Here is a 16589-nt window from a genome sequence, read left to right as displayed (position 1 = left end):
TGACCCACATCTTGGATACTGCTTCTTGATGACCTGCATTGATACACAACCTATATTTGGTATAAAAAATTCACCTCTCTCCATGGAAGAAAATAGAAAATTGGGTCTGGTTTTAATATTACGTGTATAACTACAACTGGTCTCTCAGATTGTTTTCTCCATAGTAAGAGCATCCATTCATTTTTCTCTTAAAAAAGTTTCTCTCCTTGTTTTGTGTTTACAGAAAACACATAGCATTTGCAGAAAATACACATATCTAAAAGAAAGGAAAAATAATTATCCATAATTCTTCCATCCCCCAAATAACCACTGCTTTCCGGTCTTTTCTGCAAGATGCAAGTAATTCTTACATAACAATAACAAATAACAGTTGATACAAACAATGGTTTAGTGGAGGAGTTGGCAAACCTTTCCTGTAAAGGGCCAGATTAGTGAACGTTTACAGTTTAATTGGACACAGAGACTCTGTTGCAGCCTTTTGGCTCTGTCAGATTGTGTGAAAGTAGTCATAGACAATATGTGAATGAGAATGTGGCTGTATTCCAATAAAACTTTATTTAAAAGTCAGATGGGATGGGGCTGAATTTGGCCTGGGAACCATAGTTGGCTGAACCATGATTTTGTAAAAAAAAAAAAAAAAAAATCTTGTAGGGAGACAGTATCTGTGGCTCAATGAGGATTTTTGGGCTTTACTTAAAATGACTCATGGGAGCCTGTAGAAATCAGCCTGTGACTTTCGTAAAGGGGCAGCTGTGTATGGCCACAGGCATGGCTAGCTTACCTCTGTCGGGGGATCCCAGGCCGCAGGTGGCAGGCCAGAGGACGTGTGAGAGGCTTCTATCTGTGTGGAACTTTCCCAGAAGGACTAGTCGTGACTTCAAGTGGGGAGAAGTACTAAGCTGGCAGCTGCCTTGTGGTCTTCTGCTGTTGTCAGGCATGAGTTAAGTGGGTTTCCAACCTTTCCTAATGCGCTTTTCCCATTTAATTTTGTGACTGCATCAACTTTCATAGCAAATAATGAGTCGGGGCTGCAGCCCAAATGTTATGGACTCTTTATGTATCTGGAGAGCCTGCGAAGTGCGGCTCTGCATTCTAATGACACGCTTAACCCACCGGCTGGGCCTGCAAGCTGGTTTTGGCTGGAAGAAAGATTCTGTAGAATGTGAGGGGAGCCCACCAGAGAGCTCCTCGGCCTCACTGTCTCTGTCCCCTCTCCACAGGAGCGCTTTCCCCAGGACTTGACAGCTGTTCCTCTTGGGTCCCGGTGAATCTGTCCCTCAGCTAGAATTCTGACTCTGTCTGTCTTGATTTGAGTGTTGAAGGATAAATTTCTACCTAGGAGTCCTGTTATCAACATCCACACTTGATACTCCTATTTGTCCACGGAAATCCACATTGACTACCTATTCTGCAGTCCATCTGCTGGGATGGCACGGTGCCTAATTCTTGGCAGGGCGGGCATGCTCCAAAGGCCTGGGGTTTCAGTGCTCTGTGTTTGGAGGGATGACTGGGAGGGTGGAGGAGGGTGGGGGTGTGGCAGGAGACATGCTGCAGGAAGCTGCTTTTGCTTGCTTTGCCTGGCCCCTTGCATCAGCAGACCTTGGTTTACCCTTTAGGGGTCAAGCCCTTTGGAGAAGCTCAGCAGGAACTGCAGGTCTGCATGGGGGATGGTGAATGTTGGAATCTGGTTTCAATGCTCTCCCCAACCACAAACATTTAGAGGAGTCATCACCTAAGATAAAACATAGTGAAGGGGAAAAGGCAGATGACAATACAATAGCAGAGTGCCACCCTAAGAAGTGTGTGCGTGTGCGTGTGTGGGTGAGTGTGCATGTGCACCCATACATGCACACTTAGTGTTTCTGCAGGTAAGTGGTAGGATTATAGGTCATTTTTAGTTTTCATTTCTTTTTTATTATTTACTTTTACATTTTTCTATGATAGATATATATCGATGAGAACAAAAAAAGCAAAGCAAAACAAAATAGCTTCAGAATATTAGGTATAAAGAAAAGAGTTCACTACAAGGCCGAACTGCTCACTGATGAACTTTTTTGTTGTTTTACTGCTTTAATTTATTTTTATTTTTCTTTGTGGTAAGATATCTATAACATAAAATTTACCATCTTTCTTTTTTTAAAAAAGTTTATTTATTTAGGGAATATCTATACCCAACATGGGGCTTCAACTCACAATCCAGAGATCAAGAGCCACATGCTCTACCACAGCAAATTCGTACCCCTAAAATTTACCATCTTAATCATTTTTTAAGTGTATAGTTTAGTGTATTAAGTACATTAACTTTGTTGTGCGACCATCACAATCATCAATATCCAGAACTTGTTCATCTTTCTCAACTGAAACTTCATATTCATTAAGGAATAATTTTCCATTCCTCTTCCTAAGTCCCTGGCATTCTATTTTCTGTTTCTATGACTCTGAATATTCTACATGACTCATATAATTGAAACTTCACAATATTTTTCGTGACTAGTTTACTTCACTTATTTTAACATCCTCAAGGCTCATCCATGTTTTTAGTATGTGTCAGAATTTCCATCCATTTTAAGGCTGAATCATATTCCATTGTAGTATATACTCCATTTGGTTTATCCCTTCGTCTGTCGACGGACACTCGAGTTGCTTCCACCCTTTGGCTATTGCGAATGATGCTGCTATGAACATGAATGCACAAATATCTGTTCAGGTGACTGCTTTCACTTTTTTTGGGGTATATACTTAGAAGTGGAAATGCTCAGAAAGCTACTTTTTAAAGTATAGCTGTAGCCTACCATGAGATAGAAGCAAGATGTAAGAGGGTAGAGCCCAAATTTAGTTGGAGAACTGCCTATCAAATAAGAATCTTTCAAGAACTGGGCTAGCAAGTTGTATTTTTATAAGTACCCGGAGTAATTCTGGTGACCAGCTAGGCTTGGGGACCATAGAACTCCATGATTTTCAAGATCTTTTTCCACTTTACAATTGTATAAAACTCTGTTACCCCTGCTACTTATAGGCATCTGTGAAATCCTTAGATATTTCCCTGGCAGATGGAAAACAGAATCTTAAGAGTGGCTCACTATCTAATTCTCACAAAAGGAGTCAGAATGGTAAACCAAACTGTGCCTACTTATGGGTTATTTTTGTCCATGAGGGGAAACAGAAGTCCCCAAATTACACCTTAGGTACTTTGCTACATCACTATCTTTGTTGTTGATTTGTTCAATATACCATGCAGACCTATATAGTAAGACCAGCTGCCACTAATTATACAAAGAATATTCTTGGCATTTTTAGAAATATTGCATCCAATTTCCACCAAGTCTTGGAAGGCAGGTATTCTATTTTACAAATGAGGTCACTAAGGCATCAAGGGCTGATGCAACTTGCCTTTGGTCACATGATAATATTCATTTGTTTGTATGTATGTAATGACGTATCAGAAATTTAGTTTGAAAGAAATCTAATCCAGTGCCCTCATTTTCCACAGAGGTTGAGGGATGAAGTGTCTAACAGAGAACCCGTGGTGGACAGCGCAGGGATCATAATTCATATATCCTCATTGACTTTCTATGTGTCTGTAGAGACTCACTCCCTTGAAATTTTTTTTAAAGATTTTATTTGAGAGAGAATGTGCATGCGTGAGAATGCAGAAGTGGGGATGGGGGCAGAGGAAGAGGGAGAGGGAATCTTAAGTAGACTTTGTGCTTGAATGGGGAGCTTGATGTGGGGCTTCAGCATAGGAACCTGAGATCACGACCTGAGCCCATATCAAGACTTGGATGCTTAACTGACTTAGCCACCTAGGGAACCTCCCCTTGAAATTTTTTTGTTTCTTCCCAGGTAGGCTGTAAGTTTCTTATAGGAAACACCTCATCTTGTACCTCAGCATCCCACTGTGCCAACAAAGGGGCTAGGCATGGGGTGATTCAGTGAGAGGGAGTGGCAGTGCAGTGAGAGGAAGCCACATCTGGCATGCAGAATGACACCCCTGCCCCCACAAATGATATAATTTGTATCTACAAATGCTGTTTCTATTTACTATTTATGTAGTGGGAAGATGCATGGGATTTAGAGTCCAAAAGATTTGGATTCTAATCTCATTTCACTGTTTACTACTGAAGAGACTTACAACATATCACCCCCAAATATGTCACTTTTGCATGAAGGTTATTTTGAGTTGTCGAGAATCGGCAGATGCAGGAAGGGTTCTCTACCCTCTCCTTAAGTTGTCTAAAAGCAGGATATAGATTTCCCTTTGTGAGAGTGTCCGCCTTCTACCAGGAAGAGGAGGGCACTCTTATGACCCGAGGTGGAGAGTCAACGCCGAGACAAGCTTGTGTCACCAGACCTTACTAAAAAAACCTTTATCTTCCTTTATTTCCTCCATATATTTCCTCATCACTTCCCCACAATTTATGTCTCTTGAAGCCCCCTTCCTTCCCCAGAGGCTGACCACTTCTTTGAGTTTCACTTCTGTAGAGTCCTGTGCACGTACATATCAATAAAAGTTGTGTGCTTGTTCTTGTCAGTGTATCTTATGTTTAATTTGTAGTCCTTCATACATTGAACCTCAGAGAATAGAGGAAAAGTTTTCCTTCCCTCCTACTTTGAGATCTTGAGCAAATTATTAAACTCTAAGCCTCAGTTTCTGCATCTGTAAAATGGAGAGGTCAATATCTATTTGAAAGATTTTTTAGAAATAGAAGCAAAAGGCCACCTCCAGAGCCTGATATGGACTGGACATAGTAAACATTTGATCTTTCCCCATCTGTCTCCTAGGAGAAAGCTCGTCAATCTCAAGGAGAAGGCTGGTTTGTAATCACAGGGGTGTGCATTGCCAGTGCAATGGAAGCAATCAGAAGTTGAAGTAAGGCTCAAGTTTTTGACCCAGAAAATGTGTCTGTTTACAACAAATCAACAGAGAAGTACATGTTTGTAGAGTAGTATTCACATAACCGAAAGGTGGAAACAACTCAAGTGTCCATTGACAGATAAAGAGATAAAGAAAATGGGGAACATGCCTACAATGGAATATTTTTTCAGCCATAAAAAGGAAGGAAATTCTGATACACCCTACAACATGGATGAACCTTGGGAACATTATGCTAAGTGAAATAAACTAGGAACACAACACAAATACTATGCAGTTCTACTCATATAGGATAAGTAGACAAGTGGAAACCACAGAGACAGGAAGTAGAATGATTGGCCAGCGGCTGGGGGCAGGAGGAATAAATAATTGTTGTTTAATGAAGACAGACGTTCTTCTTTGCAAGGTGAAGAAATTCTGGAGACTGGTTGCACAACAATGAGTATGCTTGACACCATCGCACTGTATACTTAAAAATGGTTCACATGGTAAATTTCATGTGTATGTTATCACAACTAAAAATAAAAAGAGAAGAGTCCAGGAACAATAAACATTATTTTATTCCAGCAGCACGTGAAATCACATCTTATCTTTCTGAATCCAACCTGAGAATCTGAAGCCATTTCTGTGGTGGCAGAGCTCCATCCATGATGCAACAGGTGAGAAATAGCTTCATAATTTTCAGATTAGCAGACTTTCTCTGCTAATGTCTCACTAATTACCATGTAGACTTAGCATTGAACCATAATTATTATCAGTTAATTAGACCTTAAAATGTATCTTTGATAACACCTCTGGCATTTAATTATGTAACTAGTAACTTATGAATGTTATTAAGTGGATATATGACTACAGTAAAGTGTAATTAGATCTCGTTTTTGTTTCTTGATATCATATTGATTATGATAATAGTGTTGTAGTTTTTACAGCTTATATGGAAATGGTCATATTAAATTGATAGTCTATAAAGCAAATGCATTTTGGCAAATATTTTAAAGCCATATTAAAAAAAGAGTCTGTGGAAAAGGAAAAAAGTGAATATTATTCGTGATACTGTTTTAAAAAGTTCACAGTAAATACATAGCCTGCTTTCAAGACCACTTTTTATCTAAAAACAAAAAACACTCAAGAATTTATGTAATAAGAAATTATTTCCTACTGTTTTATACTCAAGAATTTATGTAATAAAAATTACTTCTTACTGTTGGAAAACAGAAAATAACTACTAAACTGTTTCCAATATTGTGAGAGTAACAGATATGGTTTTCCAATAGTTGTATGCACATCAACTCATTTTTTAAATGTCTATTGTCATTTAGGAAATGTATAGCAAATTTTTTATAAGATTAAGAATCCCTTTTTAAAACAATGTGGTTAATTTCCTCTCTTTGTAGGAGAATTAAAGTCAGCTAGAAATCAGATTGTCTAGTTAGATTGGCTGATAGATTCTAAGCCATTTGAGGGCAATGTTCTGTCCCTTTTGCATCTTATCATCATTTACAATGGTGGTTCACGCAGAGTAGGTATTTTTTTCAGCTTTATTGAAGTATAATTGACAAAATTGTTAGATATGTAAAGTGTACCTCATCATGATTTGAGATACATATACATCAAGAAAAGATTCCTCTCATCTAGCTAATCAACACATCCATTTCCTCACATATTTAGTTTGTATGTGAGAACATTTAAGTTTTAGTTTCATAGAAAATTTCAATTATATGATACAATGTTATGAACTATTGTCATCATGCTATCCATTAGATCTTCAAAGATTTTATTCATCTTATAACTGAAAGCTTTTACCCTTTCACCAACCTCTTCCTATATCCCCATTCCCAGCCCCTGGCAACCACTTTTTTACTCTATGTTTCATCTCTTTTTCTTTTTAAAGATTTTATTTATTTATTTATTTATGAGAGAGAGAGAGAGAGAGAGAGAGAGAGAGAGAGAATGAGTGGTGGGGAGGGGCCAAGGGAAAGAGAAAGGGAGAGAGAAATAGACTTTCCTTCTGAGCAGGAAGCTGATGTGGGGCTCAAACCCAGGACCCAGAGATCATGACCTGAGCCGAAGGCAAATACTTAACCAACTGAGCCACCCAGGTCCCCCTCTACTCTGTTTCTATGGGCTTGACTCTATGTATGAGTTTGATTCTACATGTAAATGATACTATACAGTATTTGTCTTTGTCTTATGTCACTTAGCATAATGTTCTCAAGGTCCATTCAGGTTGTCATAAATGGCAGGATATCCTTTCTCATGGCTGAATAATATCCCATTATATATCTATATCTATATCTATATCTATCTATATCTATATCTATATCCATATCCATATCTATATCTATCTATATATATCACACCTACTTTTTCCATTCATCTATTGACAGACACTTAGATTGCTTCCATATCTTGGCTATTGTGAATAGTGTTGCAGTGAACATGAGAGTGCAGATATCTCAATATTCTGTTTTCATTTCCTTTGAATATATACCCAGAAGTGGGATTGATGGATCGTATGATATGAATATTCATTGCCTATTGAGTGAGAGAGCTTTGAGGAAATTAAAGAAACTCTGCTTTATGTGCTTTCTCTCCAAAATGAGGATGATGAAACATGCCTTGGAAAACAAGTAAAGATTCTTATGTGGAGAGGAGGTTCAGAGCCTTGTAAACTGAAAGATATATAGTCACAGAGGAGATTATGGGATATATAATAAATCTAAGACAAATAGATGGATTGGTTTATATAGTTTTAACTTCATATCCTGATTTGTAATAAAAATGTAATAAATTAGCTGTAATTTTGGGTACTACTTGAAAAGTAACATAGAGTAAAAGTTATTATTGGAGATAAATTTTATCTGAGTGATCTGCATGGACAGACAGACATGTAGTTATCAAATATTTGTTCCTCTGATCATTCTGTGAATTGCCTTCCTCTTTTTTTGAGGTCCTGGGTCTCTATCTCATTCCTTAGCTCAGGATTGCATATATACCTCCTTTGATCCTCCTGTTTTTGAATCTCTCATTTATGTGGGGTTCCCATACATACAAAATTAAATTTGTTTTTCTCCTGTTAATCTGTCTTATGTTAATCTGATTATTAAACCAAACAATCATGAAGGGTAAGGAAAAATTTTTCCTTCCCAATATCTCCAAACCAAACATCCATGTTCACCATCAAGAAGAAATGTATAGCTACAATGTAGAAACCCTCTGAACATACTAATATGTAGCAGAATGACTTTACCTTTTAATAGCAAGTAATCCATTTCTGAGAAACTATCTCAGGCAATTGGTACAGTTGAACTTCGTCTTTAACCTTCTATTATGATTTATGTGATTAGGCCACTGGAGGAAGTGGTTTTCAACAGCATGATTAAAGCACTTTAAGGAAATAATTTCTATCTTCAAGCACCTTGCGTACATTTTTGTTTTCAAGTGTTTGTCCTTTCTCATTAAAAAGGAGAAGCAGGAAATGGAGAAATATTGGTTTTTAAACGTTGTCTTGGATGGAAAAGAAAGATCTCAAAATAGTAGAGTCAAAATAGTAGAGTCAGGATATCGGTCTTTAGCAGACCTGTGCAACATGGTTTCTAACCTGGTGAATCCTGGAAATTGGGGTACAGCTAATTCAGCATTCTGCAGGTTTGAGAATTTCGTCCATCCACCAGGGATTTTTCTTCTTCTTCTTTCTCCTCCTCCTCCCCCTCCCCTTCCCCCTCTTCCCCCTCTTCCTCCTCTTCTTCCTCCTCTTCTTCCTCTTCCTCCTCTTCCTCCTCCTCCTCCTCCTCCTCCTCCTCCTCCTCCTCCTCCTTCTTCTTCTTCTTCTTCTTCTTCTTCTTCTTCTTCTCTCCCTCCTCTTCTTCCTCCTCTTCCTCCTCCTTCTTTTTTAATTCAAGAGACCTACCAACTTTTAAATTTACTAAGCAAGGACACATTAAAATACAAATAAACATGACTATTACCTACTAAAAACAAATCTTATAAAAGAGACATTTTAATACCAGAAAAATATGAAGGAGATAATTTTATAATAATGGACTGTTTTATCCAAGAAAATACAATTGTTGCATTAGTATCATTTTGCCAGGAGATGAAATTGGCAAATTGAGCTAGGTTTAGGGTTCCCAGTTCAGATGACTTGCTCAAATACAGTTCAGACTAATTTTCGGCCAAAAATATTTGACTCTGTTTCCATATGTGCCACTGTGCCTGAAATTATGTCCAGAGGTCCCCAAATAGTGTTCAAAATCAACAAAACTTATAGGCAGTATGGATTGTTCCACATTTTGGGGAGGAAGGAGGAAGTTATAAGACTGTAGCTGAAAGTGGTGAGATTTGCTAACCTCAGTCATCATTCTGAACTCTTCCTGTCCTTTGCCATTTTCTTTTGAGAAACAGAATCTTGTGCCACTGCCCCACAGTACTTTACATCTCAACAAAAGGAAAAATAGAATATGTTCTTTATGGAGAGAGTAGGTTGTGGGTGACCTATCTGAGTTCACCGGCTCACTGAACAGTGATTAACATTTAAAATGTATGCAAACTAGACTCCTAATTAAAGTCCAATAATGTAAGACTTTGAACCTATTCACTGCCTTTGGAAATAATCACAGATGCCGGCTGCTTATCATGAAAAAGTCATTATGGTAAATGACCAACTCCCCCACCTTCTCCTTTCCATCAAGTGCAAAAGTGATTCTCCATTGCAGGGATTTGCAAATGGTGCATGTTGCAGAGTCAAATGTCTCCTGGTAGCTGTAATTGTTATGCAAATTATCTTGGTTATAGGAAGAATGAAATTTATAGAGCTCCTGTCATATGTGAATTTGCAAGCATGTACCAAATTCGAGGAGGGTGGACACTCATGTTGATGTGAGGGGTCGTCAAGAACTCTTGATAGCAATTTGGACATGGCAGTGATGAAGGATGAGTGACCTTCCTCCCATTCTTCATTCTTCCTCCCTTGCTTTGCGACTCTTGTGGGAGGGTGGATATGAGACACAGAGAGGGGATTGAAATAAAGTAATGAGATCCAAAATAGGTCAGAGGACAGAGATATTCAGGAGCCAAATATTACTTGCAGATTGAAGAACTAAATTCAATTTGTTTGTCAAAGATAGCAAATCCAGATAAGAATCAAACTCAGCTGTAGAAGAGAAAAAAGGGAAAAGTGAGAACCAACATTTATTGTGCACTTGCTATGTGCCAAAGATTTCAGTGGGCGTGTTACCCATTTTTTCATTTGACCTGTAAGATAGCCTGATGAACTAGGTCATATTATTTTACAGGTGAGGAATCTGAGGTTCAGAAAGTTGGTGTACATGACAAATAAGGTTCTAATGACTCAGAGCTAAATCTCAACTCTCTATCTATCCAATTTGAAAATTCATGGCCTTCTGTATGTCTAAATTGCCTCTCAAAAATACTAAAAAATGTACCTTGAGAAATGAACTTCCAGGAAATGTGGTTTCAGGGCTGTGATTTCACTCTCTTATTCACCTGGACTTCAATACCACAAAGATAATGTGGCTCACATAGCTGTTCGTAGCAGAAGCAGTTGCTGGTGTGACCAGTGCACCATGGTCCTGGAATGGAATGTGATGGAATGTATAACTACCTAAGGGGCTCTGGGGAGATCTTCGGTATGGTTCATCAAGCCCTCTTACCATACTCTGTGGGTAGATGTGGAATGGGTAATTTAATGTTTACTTGCTCTAAGCAAATTTTGAAATGTAGTCAGCAAATGAAATAATTTTCACCTTTAGGAAATCATTTATTTGATGGAGACATTTAGAGAATGCAAGTTGTTTATTTGAAGATTTACTAGCAGAAAAAGTGATGATGAACTGTGAGAGAATAAATTTTTCCTTCTATTCTTGTCTTTTTCTTTTGTCTGGCAGGCTTTCCCAGATTTTTGTGAGGCTCGGGACCAAGTATAAATAGAGGCCTAGATATCATATGTCTAAATATTTAAAGTTATAAGCCTAGTTAGCAAATGCCTTCATAATGACATGGAAGACAGGTTTGCATTCAGACTTCTTGGACTCCATGGAACTGAACTGTAGAATGGGTTAGTACAGGGAGGGCAGGCCCAATTTTTGGAAGGCAGTCCACCTCCTTCCCTCCTTCACATATTCCTATATTGTAAGAGGCCTCAGAGGCACTCACGAGTACATCCCAGGCTATCTGTGCAAGCTCTTCCCCAAGCTCCACAAATAAGTACCTTCTCTGCATTCACCCCTTAGGCCTAGACCTGTGCATTCTGGTGGTGTAGTAAGAGGGAAGGTATTGTTTTTTGGTAGGCATGTCTTCTTGGCCATGTAGATTTCTTAGCTCATGGGAAGGGGAGTGGCTGAAGAAGGATTCTGGAGTGGTGCCTTTTTTTCTTTTCTTTTCAGAGCTTATTTAGTATTGAGAGAGAGAGAGAGAGAGAGCATGCATGCATGCAAGGAGGAAGAGTAGAAGAGGGAGAAGGAGAAGTGGTCTCTTCGCTGAGCAGGGAGCTTGATGTGGGGCTCGATCCTAAGACCTGGGATCATGACCTGAGCTGAATGCAGACACTTAATAGACTGAACACCCAGGGGCCCCTAGAGTGATGTCTTTTTAAAAAATTTTATGTATTTATTCATCAGACACACACACACACACACACACACACACACAGAGAGAGAGAGAGAGAGAGAGATATGCAGAGACACAGGCAGGGAGAGAAGCAGGCTCCATGCAGGGAGCCTGATGTGGGACTCGATCCCAGGATTCCAGGATCACACCCTGGGCCAAAGGCAGGTGCTCAAACGCTGAGCCACCCAGGTGTCCCTAGAGTGGTGTCTTTTAAGCCCGGGATCCAGAGCATGCACCTCTTCCTGGGTCCAAGAGTGGCACTCCTGTCCATGATATGTGGTAGAGAGGGGCAGCCTACAAATGGGAGACAGGAGTTGCAATTTGTTACAGGGAAAATATTCTTCAAAGTTAAAATAGATTTTCATGTATTATTATTGTACCAATTCCTCAATATTAAAATCATTTCCATTCAGCAGGGTCTTTTTTTTATTTTTATTTTTTATGAAACTAACCAGCTAGTATTATGCTAATACAACTGTAGAGTTCTTTGCAGTCGCAAGAAGTGGAAAGGTCACCAACTAGCTTTTTCCAGACCTTATAACTTGCTTGTAGAAGAATCTGTCAGGGAAAAAATTGTTGATGTGTGTACCCAACAACTTTAATCTTGAAGTTATTGGAAGAAAATGAGCACAGAATCCATAAAGGCCATTTTCAGAGAGTCACTTTTCTGAATCCAGTTGCATTCTAATTAATATCACGGAGCGTCAGCAAACTAAGTAAGGAGCAATTATTAGCTATCAGATTCTGGGTTTGGGAGAGAAATGATGGTATATTGTGCATAATTTTTGCATCATTAAAAATTAAATCCCATAAGCATAATGACTCAAACATCAGGCTCTGACAGTATCTGCAGATGATAAACTGTGGCATGTAAAAAAAACAATTTACTAGGTAATGGTGCAATATTTTCTGTATTTAGACAGACTATCCCCCCCATCAAAAAAGAGGCAAATGATATTTTATATCAAATTATTTCTAAACAGAAGTTAGCAAAAGTGTAAGGATGGTTACCTAACAGTATTTTCTTTTACATACAAGTCCATGGATATTAAGGATAGGCTGTTGTATAGATTACATTCACAGTTTTTCTCTTTTATAGAAGGTAAGTTAATGAAAAGAGCATGGATTTCTTTTTTTTTAAGATTATTTATTTATTTATTCATGAAAGACACAGAGAGAGAGAGGCAGAGACACAGGCAGAGGGAGAAGCAGGCTCCATGCAGGGAGTACGACGTGGGACTCGATCCCGGGTCTCCAGAATCACACCCTGGGCTGAAGGTGATGCTAAACCCCTGAGCCACCCGGGCTGCCCGAACATGGATTTCATTGTCAAATAGACCCATGTCTGAATCTCAGGTTCACAACCTTACCATTAACTTGAGTAGGTTTCTTAGCTTCACATGTCTTCAGTTTCACCACCTGCCAAAAATGAGACACTCACCTTACCTTATGGGGGTTTTGTAGCAATTAAATGAGATAAAATAATGAAAGCACTTCATCTTGCACAGTCCAGTCCTTAGTAGACATTTAATAAATGTTAGTTCATTTCTTCCTTCTTTTTTTCCATGTTGTTGAACTCTTTCTCTGAGAAGAGTATTTTAAAATAAGAATCTGTTGCTACAGCAGAAAGTCAAACTAATGGGATGAATCACAACAGGGAAAAATGTTTATTGAAGTCTGCCAGGAGTTCCTGAGGATCCACCTGTGAGATCTCTGAGCTCGAAGTCAGAGACTGAGGCACACATGATCAACCTCTGTGAAGGCTGCTGAGATTTCCAGGAGGTGGGAGAATGACTGGCATTGGTGCCTCTTGGTTTGTTTTTTTCGTGGGACTTGTCAGAGTTACCTCAGTGATGATTTTAAGTCTTCAAGGAAATAAAATGTAGTTTATGTCTGAGAGCACCCATAGTGTTAGGGCATGTGCTAATGAGAGCAAGACCATGGACTTGGACTTGATCTTGATTCAGTCCCAGAGCCATAGCTCACCGTTCTAATCTCTGATTGGTCATCTGATAAATGTGCACTCTAGGTCCAAGCTGGGACTAGAAGAGAGACTGTGGGTGGTGACTATAGTAAGTGGTGATGAGATGACTTCCATTCTTGAATGGCTCTTGTGACTTCTGTGACCCAAGGAATTGATATGTCCCCTACATTCTTCAGGGTTTCTTACTATAAACCAGATTAGCCATCTTTGTCTTACTCAAATTCTTCCTGGAAATTCCTGACTCAAACCAAACCACCTGCATAGTGCATTAATAATTTTGCACCTGGTCCCATGCCTGCTGTATGGTAGTGTGTAAAAAGTGCTTGTCTTCCCATTATGTGGGGGGATGACTTGGTGTAATGGAAATTACTCAGGCTTTAGAGCCAGAAACACCTGTGTTCCCATTTCCATTTTGTCACTTATTAGCTCTGAGGACTCTAACTTCTCTGGAATGCAATTTCCTCATCTGCAAAGTAGGAACAATAACACCAAATTTATAGTTATTTTGAGGATTAAATGAAAAAATGTATAAATATTATTTCCTTTCTCATTCCTTTTAGCTCCAAGCTAAAGGTCAAATAATATAATGGAGAGTGGTGTGGTTTAGTCATGAGGTAATTAATGAAGTATTGTAGTGGGCATACAGAATTGCTCTGTAGCTTCGAAGAAACTTTATATATTTGAAGGATTTCCTACATTGTTTGTGGTCTGTTGAAAGTTCCTCTTTTCATTTCTAGCCATCTATATATATCCATTCTATGTTTATTTTCTTTCTTTAAAAGATTTTATTTATTTATTTGAGAGAGAGAGAGCAAGAGGGAGAGTGAAAGGGAGAAACAGACTCCCTGCTGAGCACAGAGCCTGACTCAGGGCTCTGATGCAGGGCTTGATCCCAGGACCTTGAGATCATGACCAGAGCCAAAGGTACAGGCTTAACTGCCTGAGTCACCCAGGCACCCTGCTGTGTTTATTTTAAAAACATTTATTATTTTGATACATAAGGGGAAATGTGCCCAGTCCATATCATCTTGAAACTGGAAGTCCCAGGCTTACATGTTTTTAACATCTTAGTTTTTTTGCTTTGCCTCAGGTTCCCTCTCAATTAAGAAGGCTGTGCATAGTGACAGTGGTGGGCAGTGTGGTGCTGAGAGTCATGGGTATATTTAAATTATGAGATAGAAAGAAATATAGAAAAATTATACAACAAAGTGGAATGAAGAGAGATTAGAAATAATAAAATAGTTCCCTCCAGATATTCAAGATTTGAAAGAAGCCTTGGAGATTTCCAAAGAAGTTACAGGAGGAAGGTGAAGAGAAAGAACATTGGCTTGTCTTTCAGGGGAACTAAACTTCTCAATTTTGCCATTCCTGCTTTGTAAATTGGCCAACTTGTATCAGCCCTCTCAGCCTTGGTTCCATTTTCTTTCTTTTTTTAAGATTTATTTATCTGAGAGAGAGAGAGAGAGAGAGCGAGCAAGAACAACAGGGTCAGAGAAAGAGAGAATCTTAAGAAGATTCCATGCTGAGCAGAAGCCCACTTGAGGCTCGATCTCACAATCCTGAGATCATGACCTGAGCCAAAATCAAGAGTTGACAGCTCCAACTGACTGCACCATCCAGGCCCTCCCCCTGCCCCCCTGCCACTTTCATTTTCTTAGAATGGTGGTGTAGGAAGGCCATTACACAAATGGTTTCCATTGTCTCAGTTGGGTCTTGAAACAAAATCAACATCCAATTCATTAAGTCTCTGGGGAATTCATTGCTAAAGATTTAAAAATAGAGTTCTGTGGAAAAACCGGATAATAAATCCATGATATGAGGATTCTATTTTAAGATGAGACAGTGAGGGTGAAAACTAGGAACCAAAGGTGCCATAACATTTTAGTAGGAATATTAATATGGAGATGTTAAAGTGTGAATCTTTAGGTTCAGTGTGACCTAACTAACCATAGGAAAAGAGATCTGTCACACTGAACAATTTAAATATATATATATATTTGAAGATTTAATTTATTTGAAAGAAAGAGAGAGAGAATGTACAGACCTATGTGCTTTCGTAGGGGAGGGTGTTGGGAAGGGCAGAGGGAGAGAGAGAGAGAGAGAGATTCTCTAGCAGATTCCATACTGACCATGGAGCCTGACATGGGGCTTGACTCTAGGACCCTGAGATCATGACCTGATCTGAAATCAAGCATTGGACACTCAACTGACTAAGCCACTCACATGTCCTTAAAAAATAGTCTTAAGGAAAGTGTGTCCATTTCATCAGTGTCTCCTTGTGTTACAACCTACAACAAGGTAGATATAAGTAAATAAATAGATTTTTGAAAAATGAACTCACCAAATATTTTATATATATAAACACAAGCACATGGCTACAGAAGCTATCATTAGATATCAATAACCAAATATGGCTTGCCCATGCGGAGACTGTGCCTAAATGCCTTACCAAACAATAGATTATACAAAAAATAGTGTTTTTTGAGTGAAAGAAGATCAGACATAAGGACACACTGCCTCAGATCTTAAAATATCTCATATCCCTTTGCATCTTTGAAGTTTTGTTTTTGTGTTATAATATTAATGGAGAGTAGAACAGAATGGGGAATGTGACCCATGTTTATTCTTCCTTGCTCTGAGTGAGAAAATAGCAGCTTTCAAAAGGTAAAAGCCAAGGCATTTGGAGAGGGTTTAGAACATAAAACATTGATGATTGGGATACATGGAGATTTCATTAATTTTTTCACTCAGTGGATATTTATCGAGAGCCTGTTATGAATCATAGTCTAAAAGCTTCACAAAGGAAAAGTGATGGGCAAAGAGGAATTTCATATTGATAAAAGATAAGTATGACCTGAGGTGCAGTTATTTTACCAACATGTCAAGTTTCTAGGGAGCAAGGGGATAAGTGTGGGGTCTGAGGGGCGAAGGGAGGTTGCATGGCAGGTTAAGACAAGGAAAAGGACAGCTCCAGAAACCATATAGGGAGAGAACAAGAGACGCAGGAGTGTCTGAAAGAAAAATGTCAGGAGCATTGGCAAAATAACTCGAAGACAGGCTGACAGAAGACAATGGAAAAGAATATGGTTAACATAAAAAAGTATT

The 16589-nt window shown here is 38.8% G+C and overlaps 1 long non-coding RNA gene across 6 annotated transcripts in view; it reads left to right on the top strand.

Annotated features, from left to right (window-relative positions):
- Positions 1-16589, top strand: part of LOC140641546 (uncharacterized) — a 307651-nt gene that overhangs the window by 6674 nt on the left and 284388 nt on the right. For all 6 annotated transcript variants that reach the window (XR_012038129.1, XR_012038128.1, XR_012038127.1 and 3 more), the window contains exon 2: positions 5444-5532. This is a non-coding gene — a long non-coding RNA (uncharacterized lncRNA). The remainder of the gene's footprint in view (positions 1-5443; positions 5533-16589) is intronic.

This window comes from Canis lupus, chromosome 10 (assembly GCF_048164855.1).
Source record: "Canis lupus baileyi chromosome 10, mCanLup2.hap1, whole genome shotgun sequence".
Classification (NCBI taxonomy): Eukaryota; Metazoa; Chordata; class Mammalia; order Carnivora; family Canidae; genus Canis; species Canis lupus.
The sequence above is the reverse complement of the archived record's forward strand: the minus strand, read 5'-3'. Positions and strand labels throughout refer to the sequence as shown.